The sequence below is a fragment of the Pleurodeles waltl genome, chromosome 4_2 (genome assembly GCF_031143425.1).
Source record: "Pleurodeles waltl isolate 20211129_DDA chromosome 4_2, aPleWal1.hap1.20221129, whole genome shotgun sequence".
NCBI lineage: Eukaryota > Metazoa > Chordata > Amphibia > Caudata > Salamandridae > Pleurodeles > Pleurodeles waltl.
The window spans coordinates 906,063,560-906,082,003 of NC_090443.1; the positions used below are offsets into that span (position 1 = coordinate 906,063,560).

Below are 18,444 nucleotides of genomic sequence, written 5' to 3' on the forward strand. Positions count from 1 at the left end.
CGCAAGCAAAGGCACATTAAAAGATAAACAATCAATATACTTTAACCGATGTAAAACATGTTCAGCTTATCTCATCCATTTTCTGCTTTCATGCAACATTACATTTACAGGGAAATGTTGTCTGCTTTCTTAAAACAGGCATGTAGATTTTGCTGAAGTGTTTTCATTTTTGGAGCATAAGTTCAAAACCCGAGGTGAAAACTTAATTCTATTGAACATATAACGATACAAACAGTGCATTTATCACCCCTATGAGCAATAGTACCCAGGTGGAGACACTGGGCAGTAAATATGGTCTCTGTAACACTCAGCTCTCTTATTACGGCCTGGAAGTCCAGGCAGCCAGGCATTAATCATTGCAAGAGGCAGGGTCACGCAAAAAAAACACAAAAAATCCACACAAAAAACACAATGACACTAGGCACAACTACAATGTACGGTACGGTAGTGGAAAGGGGCAGATTTTATTTGTCTTGCACATGCAAATGTGGTCTCCTAAGAAAGACAATCTCGGTGAGGGACCTTCTTGGCACTATGCTCTTCATGGACAACACTCACGCTATAGGTGGTAACCATGCCCACTAGCTGGCAGCAGTTACCGACCCTTACATTATAAGGGCCAGTGTGTCTTCAACTGCTAGTGGGTCGATGAGTTCTGAAGATGGAGAAAAAACAAACAAACTCTAGTACCAAAATATTTTGTGCTATTTTCATGTCTGGAGGAGTTTACAGAGGTCACTATTCATCCTCGCAAGTGCTGTAAGCAGCTATATCCTATACCCCTGTATGGACCATCCTCTTTAACATTACAGTACTGAGCAGAATTGAGCGGAAAATGCTGAAAAAATGCCCCACTTCTGAAAATCTTCCAAGGTCTCTCCACATTATTACACATGGGACCGCCTTTTTACTCAAAATCCGAAATTCTTTCAGATCATTCCGTGTGAGAAGGCCTGAGAAATTTTCAATGCTAAATCAAGCAAAATCACATTCTTGAAAATATAATTGATTAAGACTAAGTTGTTTGCATGGAGGCATTCCGGCTACCACTCACTGAAACACTTGCCACCATGCAGAGAGGCAGTGAACTGCTTTGGAAACTGGCCATCTAAAAATACTCTGTGCAATTGTCATTGTGTCCCTGCGCCTCTCTGAGTGTCACCAATCCTCCCCGTGCCATCACATGTTGAGCTGCTGACATCTGGCCCAGCAGTCAGTACCAAGATGGGAAGGGTGGGTGAACACTGGTAATATGAGAGACGCTATGGGCTAAGAGCACTAACGTAATCATATGGAAGATCTGCCTTCACATGAAACCCAGAAAGCTTCTCACCACTACAGTTACATTAGATGAGAATTAAAGATTTCACAAACTTAGAGTGCTATCTCAAAACCTTAAGACTGAAGCTGTGGAAAGAAGAAGGGAATATATCTTTCTTGTTCTACGAAAAAGGCATCCAGAAATAGGAATACATGAAAGTGCAGTTGAGGGTGGCACTGTCGGTATATTCAAGCAAAATAAAATTGATGTTTTCTTGGGAAAGAGGTGCATTAAACTAAGAAAATAAATTACTTTATATTATCTAATTGAAAAAGGTCTCCTGTACAGTAGTTGGGTTTTTGGTTGTTTTTTTTTAAGAGTCAAATCAGGTGCTTGTTTCAGTCAAATCATGAGTAAATGTCATGTGTTGGTCATTGTGTACGTCCAAAAGTTAATGTTGTTGTGTCATTCCCACTGGAGATATCTTTGTCACTTATGTAGCCCAATGAATTCGTATAGCTGTCCTATCAGAGCTGCCTGGCATTGGTAGAATTAGGCTGCAATAGGACTTCACTTTAAAGCTGATGGATCAGATTCCTGATTTACATGTGTGGGGTTTTCATATTTTAATTAGGGTATCTGTATCTGTTGCTTTGTGGTGGACAACTTGACGTTCAATCATGACGTGGGTCAGACAGAAACTGCACGGTGTCTGCGATGACTTTACAGAATGTAGAGGCTGGTCTGACTGAAAACTGTTTTGTAAGGCGATAGCTGACAGCCGCTGAATGGAATGGAGGCCTGAGGAGATCTGTCACCAGGCTTACTGAGAAGCCTTACTGAAGATGGTCCCAGGGCAGTGTTTTCACATTAGAAACCTATCCCGCACCCGTCTTCAATTAGATAATGAGAGGGACCCTAGGTCTCTGAATCTTGAGCCAAGTTCTGTGGAAGTAACCCTAAAATGAATGAAGCGCTAATGAGATGATAACTAGACCCACTAAAGAACAGGATTACTGTTTACTTATATAGGCATCAGGACACTGCCCATCTTATTATTTGCATTAATACACTATTATTCACTGTTAGTACCATACAAAAATGTTGACCCTTGTTGTGAGCACGAGTTAGGCAGCCTGAGGTAGATAGTTCATGGCTGGAGAGCTTACAGCCTTGACCTCAGAGTCTTGCCATGCCTCTGGTCCTCCACCTCATGTAATGTACGAGAATGTTACCCATAGATGTAGTCCTAGTGCTTTAGGCTTCATCTCTGCATTGTCCGTGGCTCTAAACCAATCATACTGTCACCCCCAACTCACTACAGGGTGGGTCTCAGTTAGCAAGCCTTACTGAACCAACTACACACACCCCGGATACGTTGGGAAAGGATAAAGTGAAAAAGTAAAAGCCCCCTTTTATTGAAGAAAGTTCCTTGCACTGGTCCTAACCTTATTGCAAAATACTGAGTACTGTAATCTTTCTTCCCACTTTTCCAATGGAAGGCAGTGAGTGTTTGCTCTCACACAGAATACATCCTTCACTTTGATTACAATTGGTGCCGTCACAGGGATGGTGGTGTTCTGGGATCTGCAGACCATCATGCGAGTGATTGCTTTTAAATGCAGCAATCATTTAAAAGAATGAAGACAGACGGTTTTTCATGAAAGGAAAAAAATAATAGTTTTTAAAATTGATTTCTAAGAGTAAGCTGTGGTCCAAAGGACCACTGCCTACACCAAAACAATATGTTTTGATCCAGTCACAAAGGGAGGGGAGTAACTTAAGGACCATTTCCTGTTTGCAAATGGGTAACCGCTACCTTTTAGTAGTCTGTAGACTGGAATGTTCAGTCGAAGAACATTCATACATACCGTATTGTTTTGCTATTTGTAAGGAACGCCACAAACAGGCCCCTTCTAAAGAGCAGTTCCTAACAGCTTCTTACATCCATTTAGCGATTCAGTAACATGCTGCTGAATCGCTAGATGAGTTCAGTAGATCTGAAAAACACATTTCCTTGTTGCAAACCCTGCAATTTATCGAATTGCAGGGTTTGAGACAAGAAAATGTATTAGTACATCTGGCCCTTCGAGAAGTATTCTCTATTAATGGGCACATTTTTAAACTTCACATGTTAAGGTAGGGAAAATTGGGAAATTTTACCCTTTGCCAAGCCCCAGAAAGTTTCCCAAATTCGCCATCCCCAGTTTTAACTAAACCAAATACACTACAAGTAAATGTGGTGCATGGCTATAGCAGATAATTTCATGTAGTGTGGTTCATGGGGACTTCTGGTTCTTTGGAATCGGTTGGGGTGTGGGCTGTTGAATGTTGGTGATTTATTGATCACCCTTCAGGTCCGGAGTACTGAGCAGCAACGAATAAACAGCCGCCACTTGGCAGTTTTGCATTGGATATTCCATGCTGCCAGAAGCCCCGCCCTCTAGAGAGGTAACTGCACAGATACCGAGGAGAAGAGGTTCACCCGCTTCCATTAGTAGTCCAGAGTGGCAGTCTGAACATGTTTCAGCTAACTAGCAGAGCCTCTAAAGTTTATGCCATGCATTAAAAAACTGCCACCGGCTTCACATTTCACAAAACAGTATAAGTTCAAAAGATGATAAGTGAATTTGGTAGACACAAGTCTGCAACTTTGCTCACCTCTTGTATTCCACACAGCTAATACATGCTTTGTGCCACTGGAGCAGGGAATGAAAATGCAATATACTTCTTGTATGATTTTTTACTAGCTTAAAATTAGAAACTAAAATATTCTACCCGTGCACTTATGGTGAAGCCGCTGTAATATGAATTATGTAATAAGGAGAGGAAAAAGGACATGACATGAAAAGGGAAAGAAATATGCCAGCTATAGATGTACCAATTAGTGGCTTTCCTTTGCTGCAGTGGTGTCGTGTACAGGCAGATGGGCATGTTGGAGGCGCCTCCTCCTTCTCTGCCTCTTACGAGCAGAAGACGGAATAGTCTGCTGACTGGCCCTGCACAGAACCAATAACGTAAGTGTGCAGTGTGATTGCTGAAGTAACTACAAAACGTCTCCGTGAATACAGCTAGGCGTGGGTGTCACAGCATGAAGTCTGCACTTTCTGCAAAAAAAATAATCAGATCACCAAACAATACGGTGATTTTCTTTACTTTGGGTCACCATCAGAAACGCGTGAGACCTTTTGGCGTAATGTTTGGCCTGGGCGCAAAAAACAGTGATCCAGGTCCCTTTTACACCGTTTGCAATAACAAAGCAAGAAACTTTAAAATGTGCTTTAACGTTATCTTCAGGAAAGAGTGGTGGTAGGCGAGCTACTGAAAGCTCGAGCCAGCTTCGTGCCCGAATGCTGGATCAGCTTGAGCCCATAACGAGCCAAGCTTTCAGGTGCCTGCCTCCCTCTACCTAGGATGCAGATTGTGGAAATGGAGAACAAGGTTCGAGTCTCGAAATTGGCTGTGATTCTGGCCACAGCACTTAATTACCCACGTGCCTATCAACAACGTATGTTACCTTGTGTAATGCAACTAGTGCTCAAGTAAAGGGCATTTGAAAACTGCAGAAAAATGAATTAAGGCAAAAAAAAACTTACTATAAGTAAAAACAAATAGAGATTCATTTCATGGCTGATTTGGACAAAGTGAAACCAAAAAACCTGGATAAATCACACTTAAATTGTGTGACCTTAAGCAAATTCTTCAGTCACCAGAACTCTTTCCCCCTCATTATCTTTATTATCAGACTACCAGATGTATAAAACGATCACTTTTAGTAAATTCTTCTCAGAGCAGTGCTATAATGTGCATTAGTAAAGTTAAAGTTGCCACTGTTAAAGAAATACACTTTTTTAATTTTGATGAGATGTTACCATATTGCACGCAGTGTTTGTTGTATGATCTACATAGCAAATAGTTGCAGGGCTCGCTTGTGCATGGTCCAAGCCAGACCTTTGGCTCGACTGTCTAAGCTCTCCCTATTGGCTCGCCCACCTCTAGAAACTAGTAGACCGATTACTAAATATCTGACTATGTTTACATAAGAAATGAAAGAGTTAGGATGTGCTTCACTTGTCTAAGATGGCCCTGCGTTTGAGATAAAACCCACTTGTTTGCTATTTTATAGCATTAATAGCAAGAACAGTGCAAAAAGTATTTGCAAAGTTAAATCTTTTGACATGGCGTCTGAGACTAGGAAGTTCATAGGTCATGTCAGCCTTGTAAACTACAGTGCAGAGCCCAATGTGCACCATCTCTGGTGCTTCTGTGGTTGCTGCAATTCACAATGTCAGGGTACAGGCTTATCACAACTATTAGAAGAAAAAAACACTAACAACGCTCTCGATTTCCTCATTTTTGTTTTACCTGTCTGTACTCGACTCACAAACTTTTTCCCCGTGGGTAGGCGGACTCAGCACTGCAAACGCAGGCGGTAAGTCTCACCCACTGAAGAGATATTCGTGTCACTTGGTCCTCTTGTGTTTTTGGAGGTAGGAGGCGAGCACTGCTGCCCATGGGGTCATTGCAGTCTCAGAAAACTGCATGAACACCTGATACCGAATTCTCCTAAGCTGCTGGTCCCTCCTGTGTTTACGAGGTACTCAACGACGGCACGAGCGGCGCAGTGCTCATCAAGCACCCTCATGCTTCCTCCCGGGCATCAGTGGTACAGCCCAGCTGGCTGAGAACAATCAGCCTCTTGGTGACCCTGTCGCCCATACCGTCCTAAAACGGGGGTCGAGCTTTTACTGAGTGGTTAGTTTATCGTCACAAATGTTGCCCGACATATTAATGAGATGCTTTAATTCTAAGCCTGTCAGTCCCAACATATAAACTCTTCCACAAATTCGCAAGCTAGTGTTTACTGAAGATGTTTCTCGTACGCCTTACTTTAAGCAGATCAGGTTCAGCATGAACAGCATCAATGCAAGCTCCCTGCATACACAGAACAGGCAGCAACAGTGCAAGCTTCCCTCGCACACAGAACAAGCACGTACTCTGGGATGTGTGTTCATCAGAGGTCAGACAGTGACTTGCTGACCTGAATGAACCTGACCCCAAGCAAGTGGCTGTGGTTGCTGGTGAGTGAGTTGACAAGAGGGACACATGATGCGGAAGAACTGCACGAAGACAGCGGTAATATCGAGAGTTTCAGGCTGTGTTGGAAGGAAGTAATACCCTGATGATCATAGGAATATGAGAGAATATCCAGGGTAAATATTGTAGTCATCGAAATGGAGGCTTTGCAAATACTGTAGCTGATGTCTTCTAATGTTCACCCTTTATTTGACTCACAGTATTAATAAGAAGGGCAAAGTAAGATCCCTTAGTATGTCTCTGGTTTATCCTGGCACCAAATGGTGGTGAGGACATCCTCCCCAGACAATAGAAGTGCACCACCTGCATTCCCTTACGGAATCTGACCTTCTGGAAGCCTTCCAGGAACTGAAAGCGCCACTTAGTTCGGGCCCCTGGCCATGATGTTAAGAACCCTTATCCCTCTTGGGGCAGGAACCAGGGTCTTCATGCCTTTGACCTAACCTTGCTAAATACTACAATGATTATACTGCACTGGCATGAGTTACAAAGCCAAGTACAGGGTAAAAAGAAGATGTGGAATAACCAACTACAAGGTTTACTATGATAACCAAGACTAGAGAAGGAGCTAGACTGCACCTGTGACAACTGCTGACGTCATGGATTGCCTCCCACATGATGTGTTTTGTTTTTTGTTTTACCAATATGTCTCCATGTAGTCGGTGGAGGTACCCCGTGCACAATTGGCATTTAACCAGTGAGTGGCTGTCCAAGTGCTTTCACAACAGCGCTGCAATACTCTTTAGAAGAGCTCTACGAGTGAACTATGTTTCAAGAATTGAACCAGTGTGCAATGTTATACTAAGTACTAAAGGTGGGCGAGCCCTTGCAAAGTCGAACCTGGTTCGAGCCGCATGTCTGGCTCAGCTCGGGGTCCTCTCGGGGTCCTCTTGGAAGCTCAAGCCCAAAACGAGCCACCCCTGGCCCCCCCACAGTGACCATTCATCCCCTGGGATCTCCAACTCTTGGTTCACCGCATGACAAAGTGCAATGGATTGCTGCATTACACAAGCAGCACAATGGCCATATTGCACACTATTTTTCCTTATGTCTGGACTGTATCTCACATCTTATTGCCGCCAAAAGATGCAAGATACATATAGATAAAAGAACATTAGTGTGCTCCTTCACCTGCTTAGGTCTGCCGACTTTGGAACTGGAGAAACAGGTTCGGGGGGTCGGTTCAACATCCTGTGATTCGCAAGTCAGGTCCTCTCATCCCCAAAAGCCACCCTCTGTCCAGCCCCCACCTAAACCTCAGTTATATAACCTGATATACTAGGGTAAAACTCTTCCACATGTAAAAGAAATGTAGTTGTTTGAATTCTGAAGAGACCTCATCCTATTTTCCATGATTTTTTTGCATGATTTACATGGCTCTTAGAGCCCAGACAGACCCTTGGCTCTGCCTGACCTGCACTTTTCTTATCTTGCCCACCTTTACTAAGTAATAAAATGGCCATAATGCAGAGGCATGGATTACTGAGCCACATACTGAACATAAAGAGGATGAAAATGTGATATAACTGTAAACAAAATCCACAATGAAGCAAGACTGGAGAAATAAATATATATATATATATATATATATATACATCCAGCCATTCCTTTAAGTTTCCAACCCTTGGGTTGATTATAAAGACATAGTCTAGCAGTACCTTAACAGTGACTATACTGTTTGCTGATTCTAGTGCCTTTCAAAGTACCTATTACAGAACTAACCCACATGTACATAATGTTATTTATTTTTGTCGACAGTTTTGCAGCCTCTGATAGCATGCTGTCTCAGTAAGCCTTCTTTTTATACCTTAAACCCTGCTTTAAAAGTTCCCGTCTCCTTTTCTTTAGAATGACCACATCCTTACTTCCCTTCCTCTGCATACATCCTTTCTCTGAGCACAGCTGACTTTAAGTTGCATTCAAGTCCGTCTTAATCTTTATTATTGTATTTCTGAACATTGCCCTCATTTCCTTCTAAATTTTCAAAAAATTCGAAACCTCTCATTTGAAAGGCAGACCTGCTACTTAACAATAACCGATCTCCTCTGTCTCATCTAATAATCCCACCAACCATCTGCATAAAGTCACATACCCCTCCCACCCCCACTAATGCTCACACCTTAGTCCTATTAATTTAATCCACCACAAATAAACTGGAGTAAATGCATGGAATGATTTTCTAGAGGGCACCAGACTAATCACAATAAACAGACACTGGATTAATCACTAACTTGGGTGCTGCCCACTGTAGAGCAATGCAGCTCCTCTATAATGGTATTACGCATTATATAAATGCAATTACACTACAATAAGTCAGTGAGATTAATTGACAGGCAAGGATCATGGGCTGACGTTCTGGCATTATAATCTACTACTTCCGCCTGCCAGGCACGCTTAAACCCACGTTAGGATTGGGCTTACATTTATACACTTAATCTTTAGTATTGTGCCCTTTGACCTAAACATTTATACACTTAGGGCCATATGTACGAATACTTTTTCCCATAGACACAGAATGGGTAAAAACCTTTGCTACATCTGGCCCTTAATCTTTAGTATTGTGCCTTTTGACCTAAACGATGCTTGGCCAACCTGGCCAGGACACTTTTCAGATGAAAGCAAAGGGCAATGGATTTTCACTCCAGCAGTGAAATGTGGTATGTTCTTCTGGATGGCGACTTCAAAATAAGGTCTGCACTGAAGGCAGTGTTAGTTCTTGTAGATTTGAGGATATTTCGTGTTTGGTCTGAAGCTGCAATACTGAACTGTGTAGGGTAACAAACAGGAAGAGCAGCGGTGTTCCATATATTTGTCATGGAGGACAAGATATCAGAGGAGGAGCTAGGGCATTGCAAATAGAGTATAGCTAGGAATAAGGAAGTATTTACGAACGTTGAGTAACTAAAAAATTAGCTTGCTCTTAAATTTAACCTGACCACACCCAATGTGTGGGAAGATTACTTAGCACCAGACAAACAGCAGCGACCATAAGTGAAGCAAACATATTTATAACTACTTACACACCCCATGTCGCATCTTCAGTGTTCTTCATCATAAACCCACTCAAGTCTCAATGTGAGAGAACATGACCCCTAGTCATTGCCATAGGAACTTCTTTCAGAGCTCAATAACTATGATCAACATGTGGTCCTTCTGCCCACCCAGTGTGTAATACTAAGCATCTGCTGAGCGGCTCACTTGCTGCTCCTTAACAAGTCTCCACCAGTTGGATTCTAACTCATTTTGGGCAGGAAGTGAGGGAAATACATAGTTGTGGGAGACATTTTGATTAACTGGGAAGTTCCTACCAACACTTTTGGCGGGGGCACTGACTGACACACAATACAAAATCCCGGATTCACCCAGTAATTTTATGTTTTCTAATGCACCTTGTTTCCCACCTTTTGTAGATGAAAGTTTAACACTTAGTAGCCTTTATCTTTATCCATTCTAGCTATTCCCTCAGACATTTTATGCGGAGCAGACCATAAGCAAAGTTGTTGCTTTATATAAAGCATAGCTGTGAATGTATCCACATAAAGTAAAAAACTATCACTTAGTGTTGACACAAGGGCTAGCCCTAACAAACCATTTTGAAAAGCAAAATCAAATCAAACTACTGCTTTTGTCCTTCTTTGTTTAATATTGACTGAACTGATGGTAGCGTGTTCATGCTGTTTTGGAATTGAGCGCAAGCACTCTGAATTAACTGTCTGGCTAGCAACTGCATGGTACAAAAAGAGTTAATTAAATAAGCTCACATTTAGTCACAATGACCATTATGGAAGCAGCTGCTTGAGTTTTTTTTTTTTTTTTAATCGCAGAATAAAGGACATGATGTACCTTGTCACAAAACGTGTTTTCTCTTGTGAGATCAAGGAGCCTGGACCGGTTTATCCTGCTCGCTAGTCTAACATGGAGGTGGAGGCCTACACCTTATTCGCTAGTATACTGGGGATGTGCATTTAATTTATGATGAGCCACATTAAAAGTCATAATTAGTAAGAGAATAGTGAGGGTACATAAGAGTTCCCGTTTACTCCCTTCTGTTCTGAGTTTAACAAAAGGCAGCACCTAGATAAATATCAGGGATGCTCCAAGACCTTAATGCACAAACGTGAAGCCTATGCAAGGTTTTTCTTCAATTTCATTTATTGCCATCATGGTACACCTTGTGTCCACAAGCAATCTCCTTGAAGTATCTATCTGCAGGTGGGATTTTCATTTCCCTTCCAGGACTGCAATGACTGCTCCCACAGCTGCCTTCTCGTTACACTTTAAAATCTATACAGTATTACCTGTTTTTATGTAAAATGCACAATAATCTAGTTTCATGCTGGCTATTGTTTTAGGGTATAAAAGAAAATTACCCAGCAACATTGAAGCATTTTTTGGCTGTGATTTCAGTCTAAATTATGACTATTTGAAATCTGCGCTGTGTTCTGTTACGTTTTTGCTGAATAAGAATAAATTAGGCACGCATTTAGAACTCTATTTCAGTGTAAAACTGGAGTGTTTCCATTTTGCTATTATACTAAGAATGTTGTGAGGTGAGTAAGCAGCCACATTTATTATTTACATCTGCCACCACATACGGCAAAGATCAATGGAGTTGCTTAATCAAAATATTAACTTATTCCTAGATGAAATCATGGGATACTCAATAACTGCATTAACTTAATGCAATGCTGAGCTTTATATCAAACTGGGAAGGCTGCACCCCCTTTTGTACTGTTAGTACATGGGCTAGGGTTACATGCAGATCAGGTATCAGGCACATTAAGCCACTGAAATGTTTATTAAAATTGTTAAAGATTATCCATTTCCATAACAATTCAAAGAAAGTTCTGACTTGTATTCTGTCTCAATCCTTCCGATTTTCCTTTGTTGGGAGTGCAAGGTCAACATGCTCAGAACCAGTTTATCAGACAGGCATGTTATCAGGAGAATCTTAGTTGAAGCTTTGAGGAGAATGCCACAGTGGGCTGAGAGGTGTCTGGGCTTGGCCTTTGTGGGGACCCATGTCATCCTGAAAGATAGTCTGCGGGTGGGACTGATCTTCTGAAGAGCCTGAATGAATTGGATTAGTCAGGCACCTTGACCAAGCAACAGTTGCTAAAACATGGGTTGTAAAAGACGGTTTAGTGGGGTGCCTCCAGGTGAGTTGTTCTTCACATAGATTAGGGCAGCAAGTGGGCCATGAAGAAATCAATGTCAATTTTTATGTTTCACATTGTTTCCAATATACAGCAACATACAGGAATTTGGGGAGGCCTGGCTGGTCGGGAAACCATCCAAGCCTGTGGCAGAAGAGGAGTCATGTTTGGCCACAAAAACAGGCACCCAACCTTGGCATCAAGGATATAAGTGCAGGCAAATTCAGGATGGAATCAGTTTTTAAGCCTTTAACTGAAACCGGGGCAGAGGTACTGCGGTCTTTATTGAAAGGCTGAGGACGTCCGCTACCGCGATTGTCCATAGCTGGCCAGGGTACTCCATTACACGGCACTGGGGATACTGGGGGAAGGTGGGCTGCGCCAGGGGACCGAGGTATGGCTCGGTTGACAAGGCCCATCTCCCAATGGGTGCCCCAAGTATTGGGTTGCTCTGGCATGGTTGTATGGCGGACCAGCTATTATGCTGGCTCACGCTCCCTCTGTCTTGAGGGGACAAGTGAGTTCGCCTTGTAAAGGACAGCTTATTGAGGGGCCAGCAGGGTTTAATCAATGCTGAGCTTTATATCAAACTGTGAAGGCTGCATCCCCTTTTTGTACTGTTAGTACATGGCCTAGAGTTTACATACAGATCATGGTATCAGGCCCATTAAGCCACTGAAATGTTTATTAAAGTTGTTGAAAGAGTACCCATTTCCATAACAATTCAAAGAAAGTTCTGTCCAGAATATTAAAATCATCAAATAACCATCTACAAGTAAACATTTAAAAATATTAGAATACTGAAAACATCGGATATACAGATAAAAGAACCACCCATTCAGGAAAGCTGATCGCTGCACAGATATTAAACAGAATCTTTAACAAAATAATAGAAAAAACAATTACTCAAAATGATATAAAAAGTTCTAGGATCTTTTCTGTAAGACATGAAAAGATGATGATCTCCACAAAGCAACTGGGAATGACTGTTAAATTCTCAGGGCTGTGAATGAAAATGTTTGACTAACGGTCTAAGACTTCTTCACTCTCAGATATACTGTATAGGCAGGTAAATCAAATTACCCTTCCTGGACCAACAGATAACAGACAAATAGTATTGTAGGGGAACAGAGCCTCCAAGATTTTGCACCTGATGGGTCAAGCAGCTCAGTTCCAACGGCACCCAGTAATACAGAGGAGGCCAGCAACTGATTCTGAAATGAGGGGATGTTTTGACATTTCCTTGCCCAAACATTCAGGTGGGCTGCTGCATATTTCAGGTAGCAAAATTGCAAGTTTGGAATTTCAAACAGAAGATCATCAATATATAACCATACATATGCCCTCTAACTGCAGTTCTGAAACTTGCAATAGGGAAGGAGCATGAGTGGTTTAACCTTTTTATACATGTTTAATCATAGCTTACCATCCCTGATATTTTAACCATGGGAGAGAAATACATTCTAGCGATCTTACCATTTTTATTAATCTCATCTATTTCACTTATCTCACTATCTCATTTATCTTCCTACCTTACTTACCAATCTCACCATCCTATTAATATAACATACCTTACAGCCTTAGAACACGCCGTAGCGGGCTCTACCGGCTATTAAAGGCCCGCTCCCACGTTAAAGGCCCGCGCCGAAGGCGAGGGCTTCTAACAAGGGAGAGGGCCTTTAATGGCCGGTAGAGTCCGCTACGGCGGGTTCTAAGGCCATTAGAACATTCTGCCACTCAGGGCAGAATGTTCTATTAAATAAAGCAAATTCCTCACGAAGCCCGAGGGGATTAAAATCCCCTCGGGCTCCGTGAGGCTTTGATCACAGCTCTTGCTGTGAACAAAGAACATTGGAATATTGGCGCTGCGGGCTTTTACCAGTCAGTAAAAGCCCGGAGCACTCCCTCAAGGAAGCCAACCGTAAACACCACCAACTGATCCGACTCGCCAAGCGCTCCCACTTCACAGAACGCCTTAACAACAACGCTCACGACTGCAAGGAACTCTTCAGCATCGTGAAGGAACTCTCCAACCCCAACGCCAACGTCAACGACATCCCTCCATCCCAGAAACTCTGCGACGATCTCTCCACCTTCTTCTACCAGAAAATCGCAGCCATCCACGACAGCTTCAACACCTCACCTCCGCCAGACCCCACCCCCAACAACTCCTCCCACGCCGACCACATCACCACCTGGACCCAAGTAGACGACGCCAAAACCCTAAAAACCATGAACTCCATCCACTCAGGATCTCCCTCTGACCCCTGCCCACATCACGTTTTCAACAAAGCCGACGTCGCCATCGCCCCCATACTCCGCAAGATCATCAACCTTTCCTTCAACACCGCTACCTTCCCGGACAGCTGGAAGCACGCAGAAATCCAACCTCTCCTCAAGAAACCTAAGGCTGACCTCAACGATCTCAAAAACTTCCGACCAATCTCCCTCCTCCCTTTCCCAGCGAAAGTCATCGAGAAGATCGTCAACACACAGCTCGTCCACTACCTTGAAGACAACTCCATCCTAGACCCCTCCCAATCCGGGTTCATATGAAACCACAGCACAGAGACTGCACTCCTCGCCGCCACAGATGACATCAGACTACAAATGGACAACGGCGAAACCTCAGCCCTGATCCTCTTAGACCTATCAGCCGCCTTTGATACAGTCTGCCACCGCACCCTACCAACCCGTCTACACGAAGCCGGCATCCAAGACAAAGCCCTCAACTGGATCTCCTCCTTTCTCTCCGGCAGAACCCAGAGGGTCCGACTCCCACCTTTCCACTCCAAAGCCACCAACGTCATCTGCGGCGTCCCCCAAGGCTCCTCACTAAGCCCAATGCTATTTAACGTCTACATGGCCCCCCTCGCACAACTGGCCCGCCAGCACAACCTCAGCATCCTCTCCTACGCCGACGACACCCAGCTCGTCCTCTCCCTGACCAAAGATCCTCACACCGCCAAAGCCAACTTTCACGAGGGAGAGGGACTGAAAGCCATCACCGAATGGATGAGCAACAGCCGCCTAAAACTTAACTCCGACAAGACGGGAGTCCTCATCCTCGGGCGCACCCCCTTGGCCTGGAACGACTCGTGGTGGCCCACCGCCCTGGGCCCTCCACCCACCCCAGCCAACCACGCACAAAATCTCGGCTTCATCCTCGACTCCGCCCTCACCATGTCCAAACAGGTCAACGCAGTCTCATCCTCCTGTTTTAACACCCTCCGTATGCTCCGCAGGATCTTCAAGTGGATCCCGACGGAAACCAGAAAGACGGTAACCCAAGCCCTCGTCAGTAGCAGACTCGACTACGGCAACGCACTCTACACAGGCATCCCAACAAAAGACATCAAACGACTCCAACGCATCCAGAACGCATCCGCCCGCCTGATCCTCAACATACCCCGCCGATGTCACATCTCCCCTCACCTGAGGGACCTCCACTGGCTCCCCGTGGACAAGAGGATCACCTTTAAACTCCTCACCCACGCACACAAGGCTCTACACGACACCGGACCAACCTACCTGAACACCAGACTCAACTTCTACGTTCCCTCACGTCAACTACGCTCTGCCAACCTTGCCCTCGCCATCGTCCCCCAAATCCAGCGCAAGACCTCTGGCGGCAGATCCTTCTCCTACCTCGCCGCCAAGACCTGGAACGCACTCCCAACCTCACTACGGCAGACCCAGGACCTCCTCACCTTCAGGAGACTCCTCAAGACATGGCTCTTGGAACGATAGCAGCACCCCCCCCCCCCCCCCCTAGCGCCTCGAAATCCTAACGGGTTCATAGAGCGCTTTATAAATTATTGATTGATTGATTGATTGTTTTCAATGGAGCTGCCAACGTTCCAATGTTCTCATATCTATTATATCATCTTAATTATCTTATGTGCGTCACTTATCTTACAAAGTTATGTTGATTATCTATGTCACGTATCTATCTTACTATCTTATTTATCTTAATTACTGTACCATCACGGATGCATTGACCATCTCACTTATCTCTCAACATTTCATTTTATTATCTATTTTAGCTTCTTCTTTTTGTTATCTACTGTACTGACCTCTTTACACCATCCTATCAAACCTACCGTACTTACCTATCTTATCGTTTTCTTTTTCTTACCTACGTTATACTCCTATTTTGCCATCTTATTTATCAAACCTACTTTACTTACCTATTCTTAACATTTTATTAATCGCCCCTACCATTTATCTCCTTTATCAATTATCTTGCCTACCTTAATTACATATCTTACCATCTTACTTATCTTATCATGTATCTCTATTTAGCTCAGGTATACTCACTCATTCTTTCTTTGAAACAATTTATTAAAAGATATTTTTACATGAGGGCATTTTGCCAGCATGATAATATACTGGGTTAGGGGGACCAATTCAGTCCATGATTGTTGGAGGCTCCTTGCAAGGACATGCAGTAATAAACCTTAATGCAAGCCCTTCCATAACACAGTCAAAGGCAAGAGCAGTTTGCCTCTGCGACTTTAGCGCATGCATGCTCCTTGTGTTCCAGGCTCTTGAAGCAATAGCCAACTTTTTTTTGTAAAATGTGATAAAAACATGTTTTGGGGAATCAGAGAAAAAGACATCCTGGCCATTACATATTCAAGAAATCCCTGCCCCTTTCTGCTCCTCCCCTCAACTCTCCGAGAAAAAAACAAATGTGCACACCATGAAAAACGCAGATTAGCAGAAATCCCGCCCCTCCCCCCAACATCTGTGAGCTCTTATTCAAAGATGATTCTAAAAGCAACCACAATAATCAGGATCTTATTGCAAAGGCTTCTAAAGGAACCCTGTTCCGTGTGGTTTGATGTCTATTCAGAAAGCAGAGTGGAAAACAGCCGCATTTGCATCTGTCGCTTTCTTTATCACCTCGCTGCAGTGGTCGCATGCATATTCTGTGCACAAGAACAAAAGCATTTTGATTTGTTGACGGTGGAGGGAAAAAGGCAGCGTTTTGAATATAGAACGGGATGGTGGGCAAGCGGTTAGAGAAAACAGCAAAACATGACAAGCGAGCCAAGAAAGGACCCTAGCAATTAACTCTGGCAGTTTCCCTTGAATCCTGCTTGCATGTGCCTTTCATGCAAATCTTAAATTATGTAAGCTTTTTTTCCTGTTCTGGGGAGAAGGTAGAGGAGATAAGCAATCACGCTCATTTCTCTTCTCTTTATTCTACAATTAAAGAGACAGTACCACCGAAATATAACAATTTGAATGCTCCACTACAACCTATAATGTGGGCTCTACTACCAAGGGATAACCTTGGAAAGGTCAAAACAATTCCCTTTTTATTTATTTCCTCCCTCTTGATCCTCCACTAGGGTCCTAACAATTTTGGATAATAAGCTTTTATTTCCAACATCATTTACGTAAAATACAGTTTTTTTTAATGTAATTGTTTTATGAAGAAATACTCTGAAAAATGCTCACACAACACTTATCTTTTTTTAAAAATTCCTCCGTGGAGACTCTTTCAAATTTTTATGGTACATTAGTGCTTGAATAACAAAATAAGTTTACCCCACGGAGGTTCCCAATACCATCCTATGCCACTAAACACTTGCAAAATGTAATCAGAACAAATCAGACATTTTTGCAGTAGTCCTCTTGACTAAGAAAACACCAAAATGCTGGTATATTTACTACATTCATATCACCTTAAGAAAAAGACGACAAACCTCCTACGAAGGAAACTGATGCAGTTTTATCCGTTTTTCTGGTGTTTATGCTGTTTACCAAACAGGATAAACGTGTAAATATCCATCAGAGTTTCCTGGCGCTCAAAAGAAGCCAATGCTGATGCAAACTGAGACCTAAGCAGTTGATTCAGGACTGAGGATATCAGTTGAAATGAGACTGGGACCTCTATATTTAATATGCCTGTGTAAATCGCAAAAATGTGTCCCGTTTTTTCTGCAGAAGCTTCGAGCAGAAAATTAGCTGCAGAAGACATTTTATTTGCAAACCATTTATTTATCTTAGTGTCTTGTGTCACCTTGGAACAAAAGTTCATAATATTGCAGAGACCTAGCCAACATGCATTCCCTAGGTCTGGTCACCCAAATCCTGCCAGAAGTGGTAACTGCTCTGCGTCTTCAGGGGTTTGGCTCTGTTTTTTGGCGCATGAACGAACTTGTGTTTAGGGTTGACTCTTTAACGGCTCTTGCAAATCCCCAAGCTACTCGGACCATTGCTATATTATGGCAATGCTAGGCAGCTTTCTATGGCACACTCAGGAATGAGGTGCAAGATTGCCTCTAGCAGCATTAAATACATGTCCTTTGAATGGAGGAGTGATGCAAATATCACTTTGAATAGGGTGTCAAAAGTCTCAGAACCAGCTGCGCTCACTGTGCACCAACTCTAAAGCGTTGAGACCAAGCACATCTTTTATTAAATATTCATGATTAGGTCACCATTGCATGAATGATTATCCGAGTTGGACCTATGCTAGGCACTGTGTTGCCAGGTGCATGAACAATGTCCATTTCACAGGGTTGATTGCGCGATTAAGTAGGTCAGACTCAAAGCACTGGAAACCTGGCCGAAGTAGGTCAGGCTCACGCCTCACTGCAGGGCTCCAAAGATCACCATCACCCCAAAATGCTTATGAACAAGAGCGAAAAGGGCTTTGAAATGGATGGCTCACCTATCAGAATAAAACAAAGAAGAGGGGGGGTCACAATGTTAACATTATGACTTGAAAATGATACTGAGATGCTCAATATTGAGATGTTTTATTTGACGAATGTTATGAGGACAATTTAAGTGCTGCCACTTCCTTTGTTTAGCATGTAAAAAATAACCAAGACTGCAAAAAACAGAAACGTTCTAAACCAAAAAAAATTACAGATATCATATGGTCCTTTTTGTGGCACGGGTAAAACAAAC

General features: G+C 43.1%; 1 protein-coding gene across 7 annotated transcripts in view; it reads right to left on the reverse strand.

Moving 5' to 3' along the window:
- The window catches only part of ELAVL4 (ELAV like RNA binding protein 4), a 153,371-nt gene that overhangs the window by 43,398 nt on the left and 91,529 nt on the right, over positions 1 to 18,444 (reverse strand). The gene's annotated exons all lie outside the window — the stretch shown is intronic.